The sequence below is a fragment of the Erinaceus europaeus genome, chromosome 19 (assembly GCF_950295315.1).
Source record: "Erinaceus europaeus chromosome 19, mEriEur2.1, whole genome shotgun sequence".
Taxonomy (NCBI): Eukaryota; Metazoa; Chordata; class Mammalia; order Eulipotyphla; family Erinaceidae; genus Erinaceus; species Erinaceus europaeus.
This window is the reverse complement of record NC_080180.1, coordinates 20,085,591-20,105,744: the sequence shown is the minus strand read 5'-3', so window position 1 is coordinate 20,105,744 and position 20,154 is coordinate 20,085,591. Positions and strand designations below refer to the sequence as shown.

At 53.1% G+C, this 20,154-nt stretch overlaps 1 protein-coding gene across 2 annotated transcripts in view; it reads right to left on the bottom strand.

Moving 5' to 3' along the window:
- The window catches only part of NAV1 (neuron navigator 1), a 282,750-nt gene extending 262,997 nt beyond the window's left edge, over positions 1 to 19,753 (bottom strand). For both annotated transcript variants that reach the window (XM_060178529.1, XM_060178531.1), the window contains exon 1: positions 19,531 to 19,753. The gene's annotated coding sequence lies outside the window, so the exon portion shown is untranslated. The remainder of the gene's footprint in view (positions 1 to 19,530) is intronic.
- Between the last annotated feature and the right edge of the window lie 401 nt (positions 19,754 to 20,154).

Here is a 20,154-nt window from a genome sequence, read left to right as displayed (position 1 = left end):
ACAAACACTTTCCTGTGTGAGGCTGTATGTGCTTAATCCCCAGCAGCACCATGAGCCAGAGCTGAGCTCTGCTCTGGGAATGAAAAAGAAAAGAAGGAGACAAGACGAGTAACCAATGAGGTGTGGCCCAGGAGTTTGCAGAGCACACAGGACACGGAAGCATGAAGTCCCATGTTCAGTCCCTGGCATTTCACATGCCAGCCAGTATGATGCCCTGGTACTGTCTCACTCTTCCACATTTACACATAAAAAGTTTAATGTAGTAATGATAAGAGCAATAACTAAATATCTATTGAGTACTCAGCATATGCCAGTCACTGGGCATATAACACACACATTTATTCCTGCCAGCTGCCTCAGCCAGCCAGCTCTGCCCTCCGACGCCCCGTCACATGTCACCTCCTCTTATCCTGACATCACCCACTTGAAGAGGAATCAAGTACCAGGGAGATGGCTCAGCCTGCTCGAGCATAGAACTGGTGTACCTAAGAGCCCACAGGCTGCAGGTTCAATCCCCGACATTGCCTTGTGTCAGAGCTGAGCAGGACTCTGCCTCTCTCCTGCCTTATAAATGAATACATCTTTGTTTTTTTTTCTTTTTCCTTTTTAAAGAAAGTGGAATCAAGGGAGTCGGGTGGTAGCGCAGTGGGTTAAGCACACATGGCACAAAGTGCAAGTACCTGCGTAAGGTTCAAGCCCCGGGCTCCCCACCTGTAGGGGAGTTGCTTCACAAGTGGTGAAGCAGGTCTGCAGATGTTTACCTTTCTCTCCCCCTCTCTATCTTCCCCATCTCTCTCCATTTCTCTCTGTCCTACCCAACAATGACGACATCAACAACAGCAATAATAATTACAAAAACAATAATAAAAAAAAACCCATCAAGGGCAACAAAAGGGAAAAAAATATATATATATATATAAAGTGGAATCAACATCCTGTATTGCAGACAGGGAAACTGAGGCTCACAGAAAAGGGTGTATGTGTGTGGGGGCGGTGGAGGGGGCTGGTCCAGCCTACAGGCAGATTGCTGTGCCCGGAGGACATGTCCTTGACCCCTGACTCCAGAGTCAGGCTCCTCTTCACAGCAGGATTGGGAGGAGAGCCTTGGGGGTGTCACACGGGGACCAGGACAGCTCAGTCAGGGCCTTGGGCACTGGGACCCTGTGACCTCCAATTCTACCTCCTTCCCGCCACACACTATCACTTTCCGGTGTGGAAGCTGACCTTACGTCCCATGGTGGTGACATCACTGCAGCAGGGGACCCCAGGACCCAGAGTCAGTCTCTGTGCTCCCCTTCCTTCCTGGACACCTGTGGCAGCTTGACAAACACCACTGGAGGGACCAGCCCCTCCTACCCAGCAGGGCTGGTCACCCTATCACCAGAGCCCAGGGGCTGGCACACATAGCACAGAGCCCACTGGTGCTTTTGTATACACCAGCAGGACCTGCTCCACGTGATGATTTACATCCCACCTGGGAATAGAGAGATGGTTCACTGGGTGAAGTATCTTCCTTGCCAGGTGCAACCCAAATAAAGGCCCCAGCACCACATGGGAGGTGCTATGGTACCAGAGAGAGCTCTGGTGCTGTGGACTCTGTCTGTAGCTTTGTCTCTGTCTGAATGAAAATGAAGCCCAAGAGCAATGAAGTCATGTATGCACGAGACTCTGGAACAAATAAAATAAAAAAAATAATAAAATAAAATGCCCTGGGCCAGTGAAATAGCTTGATGTGTTGGAGCACAGGGCCTGAATGCACACCTGAGGCCCCAGAAGTCCCAGCACCAGCGAAAGTAAAAGCCGAGCAGCGCTCTGGTTTCTTTCTCGCTCTGGTAACAATGAGTAAGTAAATCTTCATTTTTTAAAGATCTGTTTATTAGGGAGTCGGACGGTAGCGCAGTGGGTTAAGTGCACGTGGCGCAAAGCGCAAGGACCAGCGTGAGGATCCTAGTTCGAGCCCCCGGCTCCCCACCTGCAGGGGAGCCACTTCACAGGCAGTGAAGCAGGTCTGCAGGTGTCTTTCTCTTCCCCTCTCTGTCTTCCCCATCTCTCTCCATTTCTCTGTCCTATCCAACAACGACGACATCAATCACAACAACACTAATAACTACAACAACAACAACAAAAAACAAGGGCAACAAAAGGGAAAATAAATAAGTAAATAAAAAAATTTTAAAAAAGATCCTTCTATTTATTTCTGAGACAGAGAGGGAGAAGGAGTGAGAGAGAACCAGAGCATCACTCTGGCACATGCAATGCTAGGGACTGAACTCAGGACCTCATGCTTGAGAGTCTAGTGCTTTATCCACTGTGCCCCCTCCTGAGCCATGAACAAACAAATCTCTTTTAAGAAATTTAAAAGCCAGGAGCCAGGCAGTGACACACCCTGTTAAGTGTACACAGTACTAAGTACAAGGACACGTGCAAGGATCCGGGTTCTAGACCCGGCTCCTCACCTGCAGGGCAGACACTTCACAAATGGTGAAGCAGGTCTGCAGTTGTTTGTCTTTCTCTCTCCCTCTCTATATCCCCCTCCTCGCTCAATTTCTCTCTGTCCTATCCATTTAAAAAAATAATGGGAAAATGGCCTCCAGGAGCAGTGGGTTTGTAGTGCCAGCACCAAGCCCCAGCAATAACCCTAAAGGCAAAAAAAAAAAAAAAAAAATTGACAGCCCAACCAGAGGGAAGCTTAAGGCCTTGATAGGGGGGACTACATCACAGAGCCTAGAATCCTAAGCCCCAAGGCCTCACACTTCCCAGCCAGCTGTGTCTGCCCTCAGATGTCTCCACCTCAGAAACACCTTCCTCCAGCAAGGATGCCACTCCAGGGTAGGAGGCAGAACTAGCCCCAGAGCCCCGCCACAGGTACCTCCCCCAATTAGGTGCCCTCACCCCTGTGTGCCAGCCTTGAGGCTTCATACACAAGGCACCTGCTCACCAGTATTCAGTGGGGAAGCAGCAGAAAAAGCTAGAAGCCCCAAGGATGGATGGGAGGTGAGGTTCACTTAGGTTCACTTGCCAGCTATGTTCCAGCTGCTTCACAGGCTGAATCCTTTTCCAGTCCTCGTTGACTTGCTACCTTTCCAGCCCGGGGAAGCCAACGTTCTGGGGTTAGTGGCCCAGCAGGTGAGGAGTAGAAGCAGGACTCAAACCCAAGTCTGCCGCTGAGCCATATGCTGGTTTGTATAAACCTGAGGGGGAGGTGGGCAGGCTGGTTCCCTGTCTTTTTCCACTTTGGCCTTCGAGCTGGGAGCTACCCTCCTCCCTACCCACAAATCAACTGCACATTGTAAAGTCCCTCCTATTTAGGACAGTGGCACTGATGGACACACACCCCCAGTCCCAGCACTGTCCTTTCCAGACAAAGGACTCAGCTCCATTTTCCCCCCAGCTCCACCCACCAGGAGGCCCTGTGGTCAAGGTCAGGGTTTTTTGGTGCCAGGGCATTTGGGCCCCGCCCCAGGGACCACAGGCCAGCCCTCAGGGGAAGACAAGAATAACACCAGGGGACAGGCTGAGTGAGGTCCCGAGCCCACAGTTAACTGGCCTGGCACCACAGACTGGCCGTCCTGACACTGCCCAAGCCCTCAAGGTTTCAGAGTCCAGGGCACTGATCTCAAAGCTGGGGTGGCTCCACCTGCAGAGGGGAAGGTGAAGACACTGCCACGTGGCCTGGGGTCCAGCTTTGTCAGCAATTGGGAACTTGAGGGATGGGAGACAGCATCCCACAACACTCCTGCCTCTCTGGAGGCCTGCCTGGCTCTGGGGGGTGTCCCTGCCTCAGCACCCCAGGCCCCCAGACACAAGGCTCTTGCCTGATGGCTGGGGGTCCAGCTGGCCCCTCACAAGGGGGCCCAGGGCTCAGCCTGGCAAGAGTTGGGTTGATGGTGGAGGGCAGATTGCTCCTGGCTGGGAACCTCCCACACCCAAGGGGAGAAGATTCTAGAAGAATAGCTCTGCTCTTCCACTTCTGCTACCCAGTAGCACCCTAGCCAGCTCCAAGTGTTTTACCCCAGATGCTCAACAGGCCTCATGAGAACTGAAGCCCAAGGGGGAAGGAGTAAGAGTGTAACTGTGGTTTGTTTTTGGCAGGGAAGGGGGTCCTTAGTGATAAAAAGGAGCCAAAATGGAGCTTAAGAGACATTCTGAGGCCACCTTGCAGAGTGGGCACAGACACAGCTGCCCCCACACCACTGAGGTGCCTTGGTTGAGCCTCCCTGCCGGGTTCCCCCACGCTATACCCCGTACCACAGGGGCCTTCCAGCCTGGAGAGGGGAGAAGCCGCCTGAACCAAGGGCGTGGGCTAGGCAGGCTTCTGTGGCGCAAGTGTGCCCTCCAGTGGCTACAGTCGGGAACTGCAAGGACAAGCAGACAAAGGGCCATCCAGTCCCCCTTGTCCCTTTCCCAGAATCCCTCGAGGTGGTTTTCATTGGGCACCTACAAGCAAGTGGCACCTGACCATGCCCAAAGGGAGAGGAGAGACACATCTGCTCTTGAGGGTTCCTCAATGAGAGCCCAGGAGAGGGGTGACCAGCCAATCCTCTTGCAACTTTCAGTAAGCATGCCTTCCCCACCCAAGCTCTGGTTCCAGAAAGTTCTGAGTGAACATAGCTCTTTTCTGTGCCCATGGTCATGGCTCCTCACCCCCAAAACTTGGCCCCAGTCTGAGGTCCCCAATCTCCCAACCCACAGCAGGCCCAAGGGGAGCTGCTGTTGGGAGTCAGGGTTGGACAGTTTGTGTCTATTCTAACTAGTAGCTAACTAAGTAGCTAACTAGTAGCTAACTAAGGGCAGCAGACAGGTGCCACTTCAGGCCAACACATTCTGATCCCCCTCCCTCTCACCCATGCCTTTAAAAAATATTTATCCCCTTTTGTTGCCCTTGTTTTATTATTGTTGTTGTTATTGGTGTCATCATTGTTGGATAGGGCAGAGAGAAATGGAGAGAGGAGGGAAGGATAGAAAGGCGGAGAGAAAGATAGACACCTGGAGACCTGCTTCACCGCCTGTGAAGCGACCCCCCTGCAGGTAGGGAGCCAGGGTCTTGAACTGGGATCCTTACGCAGGTCCTTGCATTTTGTGCCACGTGTGCTTAACCTGCTGTGCTATCGCCCAACTCCCTCACCCATGCCTTCCAATGGAACACAGTTACAGGGGAGGGCAGGCTCCCATGGGTCACAGAAGTGACTAGCTGTTGCTAATTGACCACCAGCTATGACTGCCCTTCTTGGGGAGGGAAACCCCAATTCTGCTGGGTAAGGGATCTCCTGGGAATGAGGCCTAGAGGAGGCCCTCAGGCCCACTGCACGTGTGTTCAGGGACAAAAATATCAGGGCAAGTACGGCCGCTGTCCCACAGTCTGGGCCAAGGGTCACTGACATGGATACACCCTTGTCTGCTATCTTCCTTCCCAAAGGAAGGACCCTTTCACCAAAGCGAAGCCCAAAGCTGACACATGAAGGCTCCTGCAGAGAGGCTGGGGTAGGCGCTGGAATGCTGCCCTGGCGACTGACACCATTCCATCTGGGGCAGGGCTGGGACGCTGACCTGGGAGTCACTTGTCCTTCCTGGCAGAAGGTTGCTGGTGGAAGCGCGGCATCTCAGTGTCCCTGTTCTGGCTTACAGTGGTGCCGGGGATTGAACCTGGGACCTCCAGTGTCGTGGAAGTAAGTTTACGGCATAAACCCCTGTGCTATGTCCCCAGAACCCACCAGGGAATCTTAACTTGACACTGAAATCCACTTCTCCCACAAATCACAGCCTGGATTTATGATTATGATTATGATTATGATTATGATTATTTGGCCTTTCCAGCCACTAGGGGGCGCCTGGTGGCTGAGCAGGACCAGGGAGAGCTGGAGAGTTCAGGTGCCTCTCATGCCTGCCTGGAACCCCCTAACTCTGCCCGCCACACAGACCAGTGTCCTCCTCTGTCCCCCAGCTGGCTACACTGTGAAAAAGAGCTCTCTACTGCTTATCTGTGCATCCTGCCAGCCCCTAGCTGCAGCCAAGGCTCAGTGGATGGATGGATGGATGGATGGATGGATGGATGGATGGATGGATGGATGGATGGATGGATGGATAGATGGATGGATGATGTATCCTTGAAGGTGACTTACTTCTCTAGCCCTCCAGCCCAGACCTCCTGCACCCGGCACAGGCTGTTGTCCTGCCTGGCCCACAGACCCACGAGGACCCCGCACCTGGGAAGCCACCTGCCTCCCAGCCCCACTCCCCGCACTCTTTCTTGGCCTCACTTTAGGAAACACCTTTTTCCTGCCCCTCTAGCCTCGTGTTTCCTGCACAGGAAGAGGTGCTGGGCCCAGGGATGTATTTATAGCTCCCCCCACCCCGGGCCTCTCAGAGTGGGGGGCCTGAAGATACAGACAGAAGGCTAGGATTGCCAGGGACCCAGGCCCCAGAGAGAGAAAGCTGGATGCCTCAGAGTGGAGCAGGGCCTGGCAGAGGCACCGACTGGCACTCAAGTCTGTCCTCAACCGGCTCCTTACCTCCAACGGAGCTGGGGGTGGGGGGTGGAGAGTGTCAGGACTCCCGCAGAACTATTATCATTGTTACTGTAAGTCGTTAATATCAATAAGCCGCCTGGACACCCACTTAGCAGCCTTCCCAACCCAAGTCCTCATCCATTTTAGAGAGAGGGAGAGACAGGCAGGCAGAGAGAGAAGATACCACAGCATGCCCTCAACAGTTGTCCTCAGAACTCCCACAGCACCCCCATCCCCTTGTGGTGTGACCCCATGTGGTGCTGAGGCTTGGACCCAGGGTCTTATGTACAGCCAGACATGTGCTCTAAGGGGAGAGCCATCTCCTGACGCCAAGGATTTAGCTCCGGATAAGACTATTGAGACAGGGCAGGAGAGAGAGCACCTGTCTGCAGCCCAGGTTCAAGCCCCAGCACCACCTGGGGGTCCATCCTATGGCACTGGGGGGGGGGGGAGCTCTGGTACAAGGTCTCCCCCTCTCTCTTTCTCTCTTACTATCTGAATGAAGAGAACAGCCAAGGAGCAGTAAAATGGCGCATGTGCAAGGTCCTGGCTCTATTAGAGAAAACTGAGAGGGGCAGAGACTTGAGCCTGGGCACACAGGAAGCTAAAACAGTCCTGGACACCTCACAGTACAAAGGCCTTCACTCACACGCAGCCTGATTTAGTCTGTGAGGTGGGTGGGAGATGATGGGTCAATGTTACCCCAGAAATTGAAAAGTAACCCCGCCCCCTGCCCCCACCACCCAGTATCTTGGAATTTGAAAGCAGGAACTGCAGTTGCTCCCTCAGCCGACGCCTGACTGGAGTGGGGTATTCTCAGAAAAGCCCTCTGCCCGGCACCCCGCCCCTGCTCCCCCATCACCTCTTTCTCAGAGGCCCAGTGTGCAGGGGTGCTGGGGACCAACCCCTCAGTGAGCAAAGTGGGCTCTCTACTTAGAAAACAACTTTCTTTTTTAAGAAAAAATAGTTACATATTCATTTCATTTTTAAAAGTCTATTCGTAAGAGAAAGCACAAACCAGAGTGTTACTCTGGCACATACGATGCCAGGGATCAAACTCAAGACCTCATGCTTGAGAGTCCAACACTTTATCCACCATGCCACCTCTCAGACAGGTATTTCATATTGATGAAAGAGAGAGACACACACCAGAGCTCTGCTCAGCCTTAGCATCTGGCTGTGGCGGGGACAGAACCCGGGACCTCTGGAGTCTAAGGCATGCAAGCCCTGTGCTCTGCCACTGGACTTCCCAGCCCTGCAGAGAGGGACTTCCTGTTCATGGGGAAACACATGCTTCTCTATGATGCCAGAACTTTCTAGCTTTGGTGGTTCCCAGGCCACAGAAGGGAGAAAAAGCACTGTGGCCTTCTGTGAACAGCCACGGGAGAAGGGAGAAATGGCCTGGAGACAGAGGCGACAGACACAATGTGGACTTCAGAGCCTCCCAGATCGCCTGCACTCACTCCCAGCAGTCACCCCACTGATGACTGTGACTCCCCGAACAGCAAAAGTCCCCTCCCCATCACACACTGAGGCGCAGCCCCACATCAGAAACCAAAGGAGACAAATGACCACAGTCAGCACAGACACACCTATCAGGTGTGACACTCAGCTCAAGAAGCCAGACACAAAAGCAAAGCAGACATTTACACAGAGTTCACAAACAGGACAGTGCTGACCAGGGTGGTGGGGTAACATGGGGGAACAGTGGGGGACGGGGGGAGAGAGGGGCAATGGAGAGGCCTCTGGATTGGGGTGTAGGCTGTGTTGCCTGGTCTCTGTCCAAACCCCAGCGACCTGGCACCCAGGATCTGCACATGTCACAGCTTGCTGGTTCTGTCTTCATTAACATACAATAGACCAAAAGCAGGGAGAAGAAGGAAGGTTCCCCACTGATGGGAGAGAGAGCCGGCTCAGGACACAGGGGAGGGAGTGCCAGGACACACAGTGGGGGCCCGGGACCCAATGTGGGGTGCTGCAGGCTGGGGTGAAGTGTGCTTCCTTCTCTCTCTGGAACCTCTGCTTGGCAGGCAGCAGCTCTCTTAGAGGAGGCAGAGGAAACCCAGCAGGTGGGCAGCTGTGGCCCACGGGTCCTGAGCAGGCACTCGGGCCACAGGGCAGGTCTCCCACCTCCGGCAGAGGCTGAGGCCAAGAAGCCGGCCGGGAGCATCCCCAGGACCCCCCACCTTCCCCTGACGTGGCCACATCTGAACCCTGCTCCACTTGGGAACTGCTTATAAAAACAGGAGAGCCAGCAGGGCACCCAGACCTCAGAGCCCGCTCCCATCTACCACTGGCACCCCAACAGAGACTCCCCCTAGCCTGCTGTGCAAAGGCCCCTTTGGGGGGGACTCTGCCAAGAAGGGTGAAACAGTCTCGGGATGAGTCTCTGCCTCCCCTGGGAGTGAGCAGTGGGCAAGGAGTCCCTGCAGAGTGCCAGTGGCCAGCCAGGCCATGGCTGCCTGGCCCAGCTCTGCCCTGCCCCGCTCTGCCAGCCAGCTCTGTTCACCCAGCTCTGCCCCATCCAGCTCTGCCTTGTGCATCTCTGCCCACTCAGCTTTGCCCACCCAGCTCTGCTCCATCCAGCTCTGCCCCATCCAGCTCTGCCTCACCCAGCTCCACCCATCCCGCCCCTACAGCCTCTCCCAGGCCGTCTGCCCTGCTGTCCAACACAGGGGCCTTTGTCTGGGGCTGGACATGGGTGTGGAGCTCAGAGCGGTGCTCCCCACAGTGTCCCCCTACCCTACCCTGTGGTCACTCTTGGGCCTCCCGAGGCTCTCCTCTGGCCACAGCCACTAGGGAAGTGGTTGCTGACTCAGGGGTGGGACGTGGTCGTTACAGATGTGTCTTCCTGGTGTCATCTTAAGGAGATGGGCAATGAGTTGTTCTGACTTCACTCGAGATGTGGGAGAGTCCAGCTTATCAACTCCAGGAGCCACTAAGAACAGGCTGGTGATCTGTCACTGACACAGACCTGACTCATGCAATGCACTCTTGCTTTATCTCTTTGGCTGTATTAAACGAGGAGGAGTAATTAAACTGGTGTTTTTGTTTGTTTGTTTTTTCCTTTCAGGTAAAGGGGGCAGGGAAAACATCCAAAAAATTGAAAAGATGGCCACAGGAGCAGATAACCCTGGAGGGGGAAAAAAACAAACTATAGATGGCTCTCTTCATCCTCCTTCCTCCTCCCCTATTAACTTCTCTCTGTCTTACCAAATAAAAAAAAACAATAACACTTTAATTTTAATATTTATGTATTTCCTTTTTGTTGCCCTTGTTTTTATTGTTGTTGTAGTTATTATTGTTGTTGACGTCATCATCGTTGGATAGGACAGAGAGAAATGGACAGAGGCGGGGAAGACAGATGGGGGAGAGAAAGACAGACACCTGCAGACCTGCTTCACGGCTTGTGAAGCGACTCCCCTGCAGGTGGAGAGCCAGGGGCTCGAACTGGGATCCTCACGCCGGTCCTTGTGCTTTGTGTCACGTGCGCTTAACCTGCTGTGCTACTGCCCGACTCCCAATGCTTTAATTTTTTAATTAATTAATTTATTTTTTCCCTTTTGTTGCCCTTGTTGTTTTATTGTTATAGTTATTATTGTTGTTGTTGTTGGATAGGACAGAGAGAAATGGAGAGAGGAGGGGAAGACAGAGAGGGGGAGAGAAAGATAGACACTTGCAGACCTGCTTCACCGCCTGTGAAGTGACTCCCCTGCAGGTGGGGAGCCGGGGGCTCAAACCAGGATCCCTACACTGGTCCTTGCGCTTTGCTTTAACCTGCTGTGCTACCGCCTGACTCCCCAATACTTTAATTTTTTTAAGATTAAAAAGAGAGAGAGAGAGAGAGGAAAGTACAGCACGGAAGCTTCTCCCAACAAGGTGGGCGCTAGGTTCAGACTCTGCTTTATTCTTATTCTCTGCCATCAACTGGAGACTATCATCAGTAATCTTTTTGTTTTTTAATTTTATTTTTTTATTTTAATTGTCTCCAAGGTTATCTCTGGGGCTCAGTGCCAGCACTATGAGTCCACTGCTCCTGGTGGCCATCCCCCCCAATTTTATTGGATAGGACAGAGAGAAATTGAGAGAGGAGGGGGATATAGAGAGGGAGAGAGAAAGATAGACACCAGCAGACCTGCTTTGCCACTTGTGAAGCATACGCCTTGCAGGTGGGAGCTGGGGGCTCGAACCCGGATCATTTCATCGGTCCTTGGACAGCACCTACCCGATTGTGACTGTGGAAACAGCATTTTATCCCAGCTTCCTCGGGCCTCGGCCTCATTCTCCTCAGCTGTGAAATAGGTACAGAAAGTGTCCCCACGTATCACGAGACAAGGAGGTCAAGGACACCCAGAAAGCCATCTGGAGACACAGAGCCTTCCCTGCCTGTGACTGTCACATGTAGTGCTGCACTACTGGGCTCCTTAGATAACTCCCTGCACTAGCGAGATTCAGGGGGCGGGGCGGGGGGGGGGCATTCCCGTGAAGTCTCCCTAGGCGGCTGGAGAGATGAAACAGTGCCAGAAATCAAAGGGCTTTGTCTGCAGGCACCACCATCCTGATTTCAACCCTTCCTTGTTGGCCCCTCCATGGAGCAGTCTGCAGTTCAGGCCCCCCACGGTGGGCTGAGAGGTCAGAGAGAGACCTGCTCAGGGAGTCCTTGGGAAGCCTGAGCGAGGACCCATGTAGCATGCAACTAACATGTAACACACAACTGCCATGTAGGTGAAGGCTGTGACAGTCCTGTCCTGACCAGTACACACATGTGCTGAGCTAATGGTGCAGACACAGGAGAATGTTCTTGTCTTTAGAAGCGTGTGTGTGTGTGTGTGTGTGTGTGTGAGAGAGAGAGAGAGAGAGAGAGAGAGAGATTTGGGGATGAAGTGTTATGGGGCCGGGAGGTGACTCCCCTGGAAAATCTGCACAAGGTCTGGACTTGAACCCCTAGCCATCACGTGGGAGTGCCTGCAAGGGGAAGCGTCACGAGCAGCGGAGCAGCACAGGGTGTCTCCCCTTCTCCTTGTCTCTCTCCCTCTCTGCCTCTCACCTTCTATTTTTATTTATTTATTTATTTTCCTTTTTGTTTCCCTTGTTTTTTATTGTTGTTGTAGTTGTTGTTGTTATTGATGTCATCGTTGTTGGATAGGACAGAGAGAAATGGAGAGAGGAGGGGAAGACAGAGAGAGGGGAAGAGAAAGATGAAGCGACTCCCCTGCAGGTGGGGAGCCGGAGGCTTGAACTAGGATCCTTCCGCTGACTTTCACTTGCTCCACTAAGCTGAGATCTTTTTAAAATAGCACCTTCTGGGGGGCCAGGGTATAGCACAGCGGGTTAAGTGCACATGGCACAAATCTGAAGGACCAGCTTAAGGATCCCAGTTCAAGCCCCTGGCTCCCTACCTGCAGGGGGCTTGCTTTACAAGCAGTGAAGCAGGGCTGCAGGTGTCTGTCTTTCTCTCCCTCTCTCTGTTCTATCTAACAACAGTAACAACAAGGGCAACAGGGGCAACAAAAATGGAGAAAATGGCCTCCAGGAGCAGTGGATTCATAGTGCAGGCACCGAGCCCTGGTGATAACCCTAGAGGCAAAAAACAAAACAAACAAACTTTCTGTAGAACCCAGGTTTAAGCCCTGGTCCCTACCTGCAGGAAGGAAGCTTCATGAGTGGTGAAGCAGGGGTGCAAGTGTCTCTCTGTCTCTCTCTCTCTCTACCTCCCCTTCCCCTCTCAATTTCTCTCTGTCTCTACTCAATAATAAATAAATAAATTTATTTTAAAAAACTTTCTGGAAGGAAAAATAAATTGAAAAGCCTTCAGTGTTGGAAAGCACCTTAAGGGTGCAGCGACTGTGGCCCAGGAGGAGGGAAAGGGGTGAGGCACTGGACTTTTGGTTTTTTATTTGTTTATTTTAATGTGAGAGATACAGAGCAAGATAATGATAGATGGATAGATGGATAGATAGATAGACAGACAGACAAATATTCCAGAGCACTGCTCACCTCTGGCATCTGGTGGTATTGGGGATTGAACTTGGGACCTGCGAGCCTCAGGCATGAAAGTCTGAAGAACCTTTATGCTGTCTCCCTAGTCCCTAGACTTTTAAACAAGGGGTCCAGGGTTCAAGCCCTAGAATCACCTGTGCCAGAATGATGCTCTGGTTTTCTCTTTCTGTCTCTCTTCCTCTCATTAATAAACATTTTAAAGTCAATTTGTAAAATTTAAATTTAAAAAGAGTCTGGGTAGGTAACCCTTTCTCCTCCTGTCGGAAGTGAGGTGTGGGCCCCCACTGCAGATTCCACAGTTCCTCCCAGAGAGGTGAGGCCTGGCTGCTGAGCCTCCTGAAAGCCCTTTGTGGAACTGATACAGGAGATGACAGAACACGTGGGGTTGGGGGCCAACAGAAATCCTACTGTGGGATGGGGTCCATGAGCAAGGAATCCTCTCTGTGAAGAGCTGGGGTGGGAGGGGGGTGGCCAGAGGCCCCGTGTAGACCCCACTCGGAGGCAGGACAAGGCAAGCAGCTGCTAGCATTGGGTCCCTGTGCCATCAGCACCCCCCTGCCCCCTTTGCTGACTAGCAGACAGAACAGTTGGCATCTCCACGCTGCCAGAAGCAGTGATATGCCCCAGTCAAGTCAATTACCCGGGCCAGTGAGCCGGGAAGAGGCACCGCTCATCGACCTGAGGGAGCGCGGGCAGATGGGGAGCTGGACGGAAGGAAACCTCTCGACACCACAGCAAGAGGCAGCAGTGGCCACCAGACCCGGGCCACTTTCTGCCTTGGGTCTCCTCCCTGGCCCCAGCTCCAGGGACCCTCTGTAAAGTTGTAAAACAAAACAAAACACCAGCTCTGCCTAAGTGACAACTGGTGCCTGCCTGAGGTTGGTGGGTGTCCATGGGCTCAGAACTGGGGTGCTGCTTGCCATACCGAGCACCCTACCCTCCAAGCAGACCAAAGCCTGCTCTAAGGGTGATCCCATCAAAGGCAAGAGGAGGGTGCTGATGAACTTATGCACTCAGCGTCCCAGCGTGCAGGCTGACAGGGTCCCCCCAAATCTGCCAGCTTAGAGGAATCATTGCAGTGGGTGTGGGGAGAAGATGGGGGCAGAGGAGGAGGGAGAGTGGGCGGACCAGTTGGGGCCTCCTCTGAGGAGGCGCTTTCCAGGCAGTTCCTCCCAGAGGAGAAAGCGAGTCTCTAACAGACACAAGGCCACAGAGAGCGATGCAGATGCCAGCGCAGAGAAGGCAGAGAACAGGAGCTGCAGCTGACAGAATCCTGTGCTGCAGAGCTGCTGTCATCAGTGACTAGTGTTTGCTGAACGCTCATCACGGGCAGAGGACTTCCCTAGCGGAGTCCAGATGGGAGCCAAGCGTGGCTCATGCTGTGCTCTGAATCCTGGCTGTGACACCACAGCTCTTCCCAGCAAAAAGCAAGGAGGACGCATCCAAGGGGAAGTGGGGCCAGAGAGGGGACGAAGGGCTGGAGTGTGGCAGCTGCACCAAATGGGACTGGCTGTCACTTTGCACATGTCACTGTTTCTGCCGGGATGATTCTGAACTACCTCCCACCACACACACACACACACACACACACACACACAATTTATTTGGTGAGGCCAATTCACCTTTTGATACCTTGAACCAATTTTGTGGCTGTTACACCTATGACAAAAGATAAACATTAGCAGAAACTCTGAAGGACTGAGCCAGCCAAACATGGAAAGAGAAGTTTGTTTTTTTTTTTTTTTTTAAGTAATTATTAAAAAAGTGATACTGCCAAGAGATTAATTCTTCAACATGTACAATAAGAGAGAGAGAGAGAGGATGGTCAAAATTAATGATAAAAAAGGGTTACTCATGTAAGAGAGAGAAAAGATGTTAATCACTAACAGTTGGGGGTTCCCAGCAATGTTGGGTTTAAAGCTGAAGGACACCCCCACTCACCCCACTGGGGATGTTTTAGAGGCATCTGGTGTATCAGATAAAGATACAGAGCTACACAGAAGTCAAGTCCTTGCCAGCCCTGACAGTAGAATGCTATAGAAATTAGCGTCTCGGAGTCGGGCAGAAGTGCAGCGGGTTAAGCGCACATGGTGCGAAGCACCAAGGACTGGTGTAAAGATCCCAGTTCGAGCCCCTGGCTCTTCACCTGCAGGGGAGTCGCTTCACAAGCAATGAAGCAGCAGGTCTGCAGGTGTCTATCTTTCTCTCCTCCCTCTCTGTCTTCCCCTCCTCTCTCCATTTCTCTCTGTCCTATCCAACAACGACGGCATCAATAACAACAATAATAACTACAACAACAATAAAAAAACAAGGGCAACAAAAGGGAAGGTAAATAAAAAATATATATAAAAAAGAAGTTAGTGTCTCCCCTCTCTGCAGGTGCGTTTTTTTTTTTTTTTTGCCTCCAGGGTTATTGTTGGGGCTTGGTGCCTATACTATGAATCCCCTGCTCCTGGAGGCCATTTTCTCCCCATTTTTGTTGCCCTTGTTGTTGTATTTGTTGTTATTGCTGTTGTTGTTGGATAGGACAGAGAGAAATCGTGAGAGGAAGGGAAGACAGAAAGGGAGAGAGAAAGATAGACACCTGCAGACCTGCTGCTTCACCGCTTGTGAAGCGACTCCCCTGCAGGTGGGGAGCCAGGGGCTTGAACTGGGATCCTTACGCTGGTCCAGGTGCTTTGAGCCATGTGCGCTTAATCTGCTGTGCTACCACCCAGTTCCCGAGTGTACTTTTAATGTTTCTGAACTATCTGTGGCAGAGTGGCTAGTATAGTCAATTTTCTTTTTTTTTAATATTTATTTATATTTATTTTTCCCTTTTTGTTGCCCTTGTTTTTTATTGCTGTTGTAGTTATTATTGTTGTTGTTGTTGTTAGATAGGACAGAGAAAAATGGAGAGAGGAGGGGAAGACAGAGGGGGAGAGAAAAATAGACACCTGCAGATCTGCTTCAATGCCTGTGAAGCGACTCCCCTACAGGTGGGGAGCTGGGGGCTCGAACCGGGATCCTTAGGCTGGTCCTTGCATTTCGCACCATGTGCGATTAACCAGCTGTGCTACCGCCTGACTCCTTATAGTCAATTTTCTATGATGTATAATTTACCACAATTAAAATTTCCAGCAATAGAACAGGACTGGCAAAGAAGCTCACATGCCGCTGTTTGGCCATGAGTGTGACTCAGGGTCAAGCCTGGCTCTCCTGGCAGTGGAGGAAGCTTCAGTGCTGTGGTCTCTCTCTCTCACCTCTGAAAAAGTCAGCCTGCAGTGGTGAACCCCCAGGGACAACAATAATGATGAAATGAAGCTTGAGATGGAAACAGAACAAAACTCTCAGACGTCCCAGGAATGCAAGGGTAATTCCACATTAGAAAAACTAGCAATGTAAAGTAACTCCCCAAGCACATCATGCTCTCAACTGACACAGGAACGACAACAACAAAAGCAACTGACAAAAATCCAACACATCTTTTATGATAAAAACTCACAGACAAGTGGGAATTTCCAAAACATGGCAAAGGGAAATTATAAAGAACCAGGAGCAAGCGTCAGACTCGACACAAAAGAGCGAGCTTTCCCCATGAGATCAGCAGCAGCAAAGACGCCGCCTTTACCATGGCTGCTCAGCGTGCAGGTGTGAGTGCTCACCTGAGCAGCTGGGCAGGAAAAAGAAATGGAGGCTGTCCCAATGGGAAAAGACGAAGTAAAAACATCTCTACTCACGGGGAACATGAATATACATATTCCCAAGGAAAAGCTACTAGAGCTAATAAATAGATTCAGTAAAGTTGCAGGGTACAAAGCCAACAGACAGAATATACTTGGTTTTCTATAGACCAGCAGCGAACAACTGGAAAAGGAAATTAAGAAGGCAATCCTAGGGCAGGATGTGGCACACTCAGTTAAGTGCACACATAACAGTGCTCAAGGACCTGGGTTCAAGCCTCCAGTCCCCACTTGCAGAGGGAAAGTTTCACAAGTAGTGAAGCAAGTCTACAGGTGTCTCCCTCCCTCCCTGTCTCCCGCTTCCCTCTAAATTTCTCTCTGTCCTATCAAATAAAATAATGTTTTAAAAAAATAAAGTAAAAAAAATAAATAAACCTCTCTATTCTTAAATTAAACAAGAAAGAAAGATGGCGTACAAGACCCAGGTCCCTGCTTGCAGAGGAGAAGCTTCATGAGTGGTGAAGCAGTACTACACAGGTCTCTCACTCTCTCTACACACACACACACACACACACACACTCTCAATTTCTGTCCCCCATATCAAATGAAAGGAAAAGAAGGAGGAGGAGAAGGTGAGAACAATGGAGTGATACCCCAGCTAGGAAAGCTTTCAGAGCATCTGAGGACAGGTCATCAGAGCAGCCTCACAGCCCTCTGAAGGGTATGAACAGCCCCTGGTGGGGAATGAGCCTCAGCCTTTCTTTCTTTCTTTCTTTCTTTCTTTCTTTCTTTCTTTCTTTCTTTTCCAGAGTACTGCTCAGCTCTGGCTTATGGTGCAGGGGATTGAACCTGGAACTCTGGAGCCTCAGGTATGAGAGTCTCTTTGCATAAATATTATGCTATCTAGCCCCACCCACCTACCTTTCACCTTCTATACACATCATGGAATCACACATTAAAATCAAGCAGGGCAAGTAGGTTCACTGGGGGTGACATTTACACTGCACAGGACGTGTGTGAGAAACACGTCCACAGGAGACCAGAAGGGTCTGCCTCTTAGCCATCCTGTCACCACCCCCACCCCCACTCATGTCTCAAGAGTCACAGGAAGCTGGGAAGCAAAACCCCAGGCCCCTTGGAGGAAATCAGGCCTGAGTCAGCCTTCTGAGGAGGTGGGGGAACAGATCAAGCCCAGGAAATTGTGGAGTGGGGAGGGTGTTTTTCCCTTGGCAATCTGGGGCAGGGGGAGTCGATGTGGAAGAAGGAACTGAAAGTGTTTTGAATTACTGTTTGGTGACCAGGGGCCAGAAAGATGAGGCGATGGCCAAGTGTTGCCACGTTTCATAGTTCTCCTTGTTCCAAGCACTCAGAATGGGTGGGACTCCTCGCCCGTTTCTGTTCCTCTCTCCTGCCTACAGCTGAGTGTCATCAGCTGAGACCCACAGGGTGGTCTGGGAGAGCAAGAAACTGAGTGGAAGGACATGACCGGAAGGGAAGGAGCCCTAGTCTGAGACTGAGACCTTTGCTTTCAGCTGGTTTCTGGGGTTCCCTCAGTGGCTCTGGGAACATGGCCTCATGTTTTGATTCTTGTCTGTCAAAGAGAGGAGAGCACAGCAGGGGTGGGGAGAGGAAGGGAGCCTTCTGACTTTGACATTCTCACTTTCTTAAAAGCCCTTGAAGAATTCAGAAGAACTTTGTAAGAAGGGACACTGACGGAAGATGAAATTGACAGCAAGCTTGAAGAGACGGACAAAACATCTTCCTACTCTGGGCTACTGCTTTCTGCAGGACCAGAGCTGAGCTGATAGCAGAAATCACGAGGACTTGGGAGAGGGCCAGATTGGGCAAAGGAAGAGAAACAGCTTTCTTGTTCTTCCGTTTCCCCCAGACCAGGGTTCTCCAAGGAGATCTCAGGAAAGGCCAGTATGCTGAAAACATGGCCACCTATGGGCAAACCAGCCCCACTGTGGACTCTATTTTGAGGGAACAAGGGAGGTTTGAAGCAAGACAACTGCCAAAGAATAAATAAATGGGTTCCTGAATTAGATAGGGGGTCTCTGGGAGGCACTTATGTTTCCAATTTTATTACACCAACTGAAATTTATTAAGTGCCTACTACTTGTGTGCGAGACGTTGTGGTTGATCAAGCAGGGTGTCTGGCTAAGGGTACTCGAGAGTTACGTGCACAATCACCCAGAAATCTCAAACACAAAGCAGAACTCAAGGCCTGACCCCAGGAAGCTGAGGTACAATTTCTGGAGCGCAGAGTCCGGGTACTGCCCTCCCCAGACGGCCAGGAAATGAACCTCTGGGCCTGAGGAATCTCAGCCCTTCCAGCAGTGGCTCATGTCCCCCGCTCCACTTAGCTGCACTCGCTGCTCAGGTAGTGAGCTGCCAGGCGACCACAGAGGACCAGGGTGGTGGGAGGAAGTGTCACTATAAAGCTCACCCACAGGCATAGTTTTCACTCTCCCTCCCTCTCTCCCCAGCTTAACCTGCAAGATACACCAACCCCCATGCAAAACAGAACAAACAGAAAACCCTGAGCAGACAGCGGTGACTGGGGCTTTGGCCAGAAGGGAGCCAAGGACCCGGAGGACTCGCAGTTGCGGGAACCGAGGACACCGGCCGGCCACCGGCGAACCCTAGCTTTTGGAGGCTCCTCGGCATTGGATTTGAACGAGCCAATGGTGTCCCAACCACTGAAACAGGAAGCTGGATAAACAGCACTTTATCACGGGGGGTTCGGGCTCGCCTTAAGCCGGCGCCAGCTGCGCCCCCGGCTGTCCTAACAAAGTCCCATTGAGTCGCCAGCTGATTCCCTCGTGCTAGGCTGCTGGGGACAAGGGACCAGGAAGACTCTCTGCGGGTGGCTGTCACCCCGTCACCCTGCTCCCGCGCCCCGCCCCTTGCCCTCTGCAGACCTGGCCGGTGCTTTAACCCGGGTCCCATCTCCCCCAGTTCCGAGGACAGAAGGAACCCCGAGGGTCCCAGCACCCGGCGCCCAGAGGTGCTCCCGGCAGCCCCTGACTCCCTCTTGTCTCCTCCCGGGGCGGGAGCCTGCGGGGCGTTGCTCAGCACATCCCGGGGCCCAGGGAGACTTTGTCGCGCAAGGTCACCTGCCCGGTGGTCCCGCGGGCTCGGGGCGCGAGAGATGCGGGAAAGGGAGCGGAGCCCCGGGGCCTCTGCCGACCGCACCCCGACTCGCTCTAAGTTACATGCATTTCACAGGAAGGGAAACTGAGGCTCGCCAAGGCTAGAGCCGAGGAGCCCCGAGCGCGTCCCCTCGACTGAGTCCCCGACGGCCGCCCAGCCGCCTGCCCGAGCCGCCCGGAGCTCGGCTCCCCCGCGCCCCCACTCACCGTCCGGGCGGCGCTACCGCGTTCGGGCCCCGCTCGCATCCCGGGCCGGCGGGCCGTGCAGGGAAGTTTTCTGGCTCCCAGGCTCGGAGCGGCCGCGCTGGGGCCGCCGGCTGGGGCCCGGCAGTGGGCGGGGAGCCGGCGTCCGGAACAAAGTGCGCCCCCCGCGGGCCGGGCGGCCGGGGCGGAGCCTCTAGACCCGCTGCCCCCGGCACACGCCGGCCGGCCGGCCGGCCCCGCCCCGGCCCCGCCCCGACCCCACTGGGCCCGCCCTTTCCCGGGCTCCGTCGGCCCCGCCCCTCCCCCGGCCCCGCCCCTCTCGCCCCAGCTCGGTGTCCGCGAGCAGCAGGAGGGGCGGGAGCCCGGCCCTTGCAGATGCAGCCGCGGCCTGCCAGCGCGCGTAACCCTTTCCTACCTCCCCGCCGCCCCGGGGCCGCAGCGCGCTGGCCGGGCAGGGCAGGAAGCCTGAACACAATTGCGCCTTTCCTCTGCTCGGGGGGCCTGCCACCACCACTTCCAGCTCAGGCCGCCGCCCGCCCCCACACACGTCCTCTGGCTCAGGGGCGGGATGGGGGTCAGCGGGCTTCGAGAAGTGGACACGGGCTGGGCAGCCTTCAGCCCGCTGCT